At 45.2% G+C, this 6,086-nt stretch overlaps 1 protein-coding gene across 2 annotated transcripts in view; it reads left to right on the forward strand.

The window, feature by feature from the left end:
* Nucleotides 1-351: 351 nt before the first annotated feature.
* prickle1b (prickle homolog 1b) overlaps nucleotides 352-6,086 on the forward strand; it is a 181,900-nt gene continuing 176,165 nt past the window's right edge. The window contains exon 1 of one of the 2 annotated variants that reach the window (XM_073058887.1): nucleotides 352-664. The gene's annotated coding sequence lies outside the window, so the exon portion shown is untranslated. The remainder of the gene's footprint in view (nucleotides 665-6,086) is intronic. The other variant, XM_073058894.1, reaches the window with a different exon arrangement.

Raw genomic sequence — 6,086 nt, forward strand, 5'->3', positions numbered from 1 at the left:
AATGGATGGTTGGGAAAATATTTATCCAACAGTCGTTGACAGGTTCCTGTCTCTGAGTGGTGAGTTTGATATCACTTACGGCGGGCTGACAGCAGAGATGGTTCATGGATGAATAAGTGCTGCTGATCATGAGCGACTCTGGTGACATTGCAACTGGTCGTTACCGCGGGGCAGAGCTGAACAGAGACCCGGGATGGTTGGGGGTGGGGATGGTGTTGGTTGCAGCCCATTCCTAGCTACAGGATCCGCTCCGGGTTTTACTTCTCGCTGGGCATCTCAGCACCACCCTTCCCCCCCCCCCCCCCCCCCCACACACACACACACACACACAAACTGGTGTTCCAACCAATGGGCTGTGGCTGGAGTTTTAATGTAATTTCAGTCTTTTGGCAAACCCTGGACCATTAGGGAGGGAGCTGGGGTTTCAGCCGGAGCTCCAGGACTTGAACACCAGCTGAGCCCAGTCCAAGCTTCCCAACACCCGGGACATGTCCCTGGACACAGCCCGCTGACAGCGCCTGCCTTCTCCGAGGAGGGGACGAGGCGACTCCACCGCTCCCGAGCTCGCAGCCCTTCGCACCCAATGCGACCGTGTCTGATCTAAAAGGGATTTTCTCACTGGACTTTCTCTCTTCCCCGCCCGTTTATTGCCGTCTTGACGAGGGTAAGACGGAGTTTCTCCGATTGTTACTTTTTACTCATAATCTCGCCGGGGTGAGAAGTTTGTTGAAAACGAGTATTTGCGAGTTATGCCAGTTGTTACTGCCCTTCACGGAGAGCGGTGTTCCGGCGGTATGTCAGTCTCCCGTGGGTTTGTTGTCATTTAAGTCTTCACAGACATAATGGTACTGTCTGTGTCACGGGGGTGAGTGCAAAAGGGGCGTCCCCTTTAATTACTTGTTGCTGCCACCGGCGTGGATTTAATGGCAAAAGTTTCAGATGAGTTTTTGCCAGTGCTGAGACATACAATCACATTATCCAGTTGTGTTATTAAACTTCCTTTAACTGTGCCTCTTTAAGAAAACATTAATCTGTTCTCGCTGGAACCGAGCTGCAAAGGAATGCACTAACAGGCGATGCATTTGCGTTGATTTGAAGTTGAACTTCTCAGCGCCGCTCTGATTTTTTTTAAAAGCCCCCCCCCCCCCCGTGGTGCCCGTTCTGTACTCAAGCAGTTTGCAGTCGGATTTGTTAAAGTCTACGGCAAAAGGTGCTGATGAAGTGTTTTTTTTGTCCGTGAAAGTGCGTCTAGAGTTGGACTGTTTGCCTGAACCAGACTCCAGATGTGTAAACAGCTGTTGCCTGTCACTTGGGTGACAACTGGTCATTTTCCACTGAGAGCTGGCTGTTTCTATTATCCGCAGCTGAGGGTGTCAAGGCTTCTAACCCCATGCCGCTACCCGCGTCCAGCTCGTTTTCCACTCCCATGTATGGAGGGAACTGGGTTTCTCCCTCGCTTTCCTATACTGGCTCATTTTTCAATTTTCCTTTCTGTTTCTCTGACAAGCCACTGGGATATATTTGGAATTAGGGAGTCAGCTTCAACTGATATAACACGGTGTTGATCCCTGACGTGAGTGGACCCTGCAAAGGGCGATAGAATATTTATCAAGCTCCTTTCTCCTTCACAATATTTACTCCCGCCAGGAGAGTGTCAGCTTAAACACCGACCATTTATCAAGCTGTCTGTCCAGGGGCTTTCAAAAACACACTGCAGGCTTAAATTGGCAAAGTCTGGAGCTTACAGATAGAAATCTCCTCGTTGTCCCAATAGAATAGGTCAGAGCAATTCAAAACTACAAACTGCGCTGGTCCAGATGGGTTTTTCTAAGCACCGCGGATCTGGGAGAATTGCTGTATAAGGATGTGTTTGTGCAGAAGATTTTAAGGCCGGTGTCAAATCCTGTTTGCTTTTGAAGAATGTGTATATTTCCTTTGAGGAGGTGGCTTTCCCCAGCTGTGCTGCCCCGCGTCTGCAGTAACACAACAATTAGTATCTTCCATGCAAAGATTAAATCCAATTTTTCTTCAGCAGTGTTTAATTGACTGGGAGGAACCGTTGTGATTTCCATTGCAACTGTCTTGTCAGAAAAGCCTAAAAGGATTAGCAATCTAATTAATTTCATACTTTGACATCATGTTAATCCTTGTAACAAGGGTACTTCATGCTTTTGGCCTGTGATTTGTAGTAATCACAAAAGGAGGGATGTGTGTTGGGGGTGGGGTGGGGGTAAAAGATTGAGATTCATGAAACAATGCCAACGAAGCAAGCACATAGGTCCTCTGCTGGAAAGCTAATGTAATAAAGCTTTCTTCCAAATAAGCACAAGAGCCTGTAGGATCTGCAGCTTCAATTATGAAACAGTTTTATATTCCCAAACTATTCGCTTAAAGATTTCAGAAGTTTTTTCCCCTCTAACGGATTGTTTAAAAGAAGAAGATTTGAGCACTACCTCAAGCCACTGAAACATTTTGAAATTTTATGCAATGAAAGATCTTTCTCAACGATACTGTTTTGCTGACCGTGGGTACTGGATATTAATTCTAACTTGTAGCTCCACGCTCTAGTTATATATTCCATGTTACTGATTTAAAATTAGAACTGGTTTACAAGGTAAAGAATTTACCCGGAACTCTTCAGCTCAAGTTAAATGCTTTTCATTGGAAGTTTTAATTATTTGCCCTCATTCCTTGCTTGAACTTTTTGCTTCCTGGGTGGTGGTGGGTTTGTCCACCGCCTTCTGGTGCTGGTTAGTGCTCACTCTGTACGTCCCCTGTGCAACGAGGCTCTGCGTTTTATGGTGAACAGCAGAAGTCCCTTTCCTCAGCAAACTTTGCGGCAGCTCTGAACTCTCACTGCCTTCGGACAGGCTCCAGCGCCGTCGTCCCCAGCTGATTGCCAAGGGATCGAAAGTTGACGCTATTTGTACGATGCGGAGCAGCTGAGTAAATCTTGCTAAGCTATTCGAAGCGGTATCAGCAACACGCTTCATTTCAGAGGTCATCTCCTTAACGTGGGAACGTTGAAGACAATCAAGACATCCTTGAGATCAGAGTCAGGTTTATTTTCAGTGACCTGGTAGTGAAATTTGTTTTGATAGTGCAATACATAAAATTGCTATAAGTTATAATCAGAAATATAACAAAGTAGCGCAAAAGTAAGATTGTATTCAGGGTCTGTTCAGAAATCTAGTGATGAAAGGAAAAAAGCTTTTTCTAAAATTTTGACTGCCTCCTCGGGCTCCTGTGCCGCCTCCTGATAGAACTGAGTAGATGGTCTGTCCTGGGTGTCCTTGATGCTGGGGAAGCGAGTGCCCATGATAGATTACAATTCAATGCTGCTTTTCCTGGTCTCAGGCATTAGCCCCTCCATACCAGCCGCTGATGCAACCAGTCAGCATGCTCTCCATGGGCCATCTGCAGAAAATTGGTAGCGGTTTAAAGCGACCAAGTCAGAAGGTGGTAGGAAGAGGTTGTACCAAGATCTGTAGCAGGTCTAGAGAGTTGACAGCTGAATAGCAGGTCTAGAGAGCTGAATAGCCAACTAGCCTTAGTGAAGAACACTTGCCGAAGTGTAATATACATTTACAAACATTGTTTGTACATTGTACAATGTGCATATACATTGTTTGTAATATACATAAATGATCTGGATGATGGGGTGGTAAATTGGAGTAGTAAGTATGCCGATGATACTAAGGTAGGAGGTGTTGTGGATAATGAGGTGGGTTTTCAAAGCTTGCAGGGAGATTTATGCCAGTTAGAAGAATGGGCTGAACGTTGGCAGATGGAGTTTAATGCTGAGAAGTGTGAGGTTCTACATTTTGGCAGGAATAATCCAAATAGAACATACAGGGTAAATGGTAGGGCATTGAGGAATGCCGTGGAACAGAGAGATCTAGGAATAACAGTGCATAGTTCCCTGAAGGTGGAGTCTCATGTAGATAGGGTGGTGAAGAAGGCTTTTGGAACGCTGGCCTTTATAAATCAGAGCATTGAGTACAGAAGTTGGGATGTAATGTTAAAATTGTACAAGGCATTGGTAAGGCCAAATTTGGAATATTATGTACAGTTCTGGTCACCAAATTATAGGAAAGATATCAATAAATTAGAGAGAGTGCAGAGACGATTTACTAGGATGTTACCTGGGTTTCAGCACTTAAGTTACAGAGAAAGGTTGAACAAGTTAGGTCTCTATTCATTGGAGCGTAGAAGGTTGAGGGAGGATTTGATCGAGGTATTTAAAATTTTGAGAGGGATAGATAGAGTTGACGTGAATAGGCTGTTTCCATTGAGAGTAGGGGAGATTCAAACGAGAGGACATGATTTGAGAGTTAGGGGGCAAAAGTTTAAGGGAAACACGAGGGGGTATTTCTTTACTCAGACAGTGATAGCTGTGTGGAATGAACTTCCTGTAGAAGTAGTAGAGGCCAGTTCAGTTGTGTCATTTAAGGTAAAATTGGATAGGTATATGGACAGGAAAGGAGTGGAGGGTTATGGGCTGAGTGCAGGTAGGTGAGACTAGGTGAGATTAAGAGTTCGGCACGGACTAGGAGGGCCGAGATGGCCTGTTTCCATGCTGTGATTGTTATATGGTTATATGGTAATGTGGGGCTTTCTCCTCCCTATCACATCCTGGTCCCGGGCGAGGGAGAGGAAGATCTGCCAGTCACAGTCATAGAACACTACAACTCAGAAACAGGCCCTTTGGCCCATCTAGTCTGTGCCAAACTATCACTCTGCATAGTCTCACTGACCTGCACCCGGACCATCATCCTCCATACCCTTCCCAAACTTCTCTTAAATGTTGAAATGGAGCCTGCATCCTCCACTTCTCCATACTCTCACCACCCTCTGAGTGAAGAAGCTCCCTCTCTTGTTCCCCTTCAGAAGGGTCCGGCCAGATGGTAACTTTCAACAGGTGGTGCATGGATTCTAGGCCACTGTACTGATGGAGGGCTGTACAGTTGGAGAGTTGGGGGCACCATTTTATAGCTCCGCTGTTACACTGATGCACTGCCTGTCCTCTCTGAGCTAAATGTATAAAAAAAATGATTAACACTGAATAGCTGGATCAAGACAAGTAGAATCCATTTACCCCTCAACCAGCACATTGCAACAAAAAACTTGATTATTGTTTCCTGTGCACCCATTTCTGCAGTGACCTCTGAAAATAGACAAACAGCCCTTAACTCCTGAAAAGCACTATATTCATGCAAGTATTTCTTTCTTGTTCCTCTGTGCCTTCGGAGGGAGCCTGAGGATCGCTGCAGCTCTCCCTCCTCTGCTCAAATGTCTTTCGGAACTCCTCTGACAATCGTGGGGTCGCTCCCTGACGCCAAGTCCAATGTATTTTTAAACACTCTTCCTCTGGCCCCTGACAACGTGGAAGAGAGCACCGTATGATCTGCAGCTTGAGCTTCGTACGTTGTGGATCAAACTTTAACACTGACTTGTTAATGAATGTCCCAACTTCGAAATTAACTTTGCCTGATTAATCCTGAGATTAAAACAAGAAGTGGCTTCACTGGGAAAAGTATGACTCACATTTCCGATGCGTTGGGCTGATTCTGGAATTAATGTACAAACAGCTGATTTCAGTTTAAAATACGTGGCAAGGATGTTCAGTCAGTCCAGGTTGCCTTTCATTTACTGACCCTCCACGGCATCTCTGTACTAACGAGCTCTGCTAATAACACGGACATGCCTGAAAGTAAATCATTTTATAATCAAGTGTCTGCCTAGAAAGGGACTATTCATCTTCATAATGAACAGTGTTGTCAGAAAGTCAGCTTGGGTTAACCTGCCACATTTCTGCATAAAATTTAAACTGTCAGCTGAAAGGACCAAACAGGGTTTATAAATAAACTATTAGATTAGTGTCAGCTGCGGGGAGAGAATAGTGAGGCTGCTCTCTGCAGTGCCTCAGAAGGCTGGGTTCAGAGTAAAAAATATCTTGGGGGGGGGGAAGAATTAGAAATCACAAGCTCTTTCATTCTTAAGAACTGAGTTTTCTTTTTTTTTCCATTGCAACTTCCTCGCCAGGCTGGGCAAGGAGGTGCTTAATCACATCTATACCAAAGAGT

The sequence above is a fragment of the Hemitrygon akajei genome, chromosome 10 (assembly GCF_048418815.1).
Source record: "Hemitrygon akajei chromosome 10, sHemAka1.3, whole genome shotgun sequence".
Lineage (NCBI taxonomy): Eukaryota > Metazoa > Chordata > Chondrichthyes > Myliobatiformes > Dasyatidae > Hemitrygon > Hemitrygon akajei.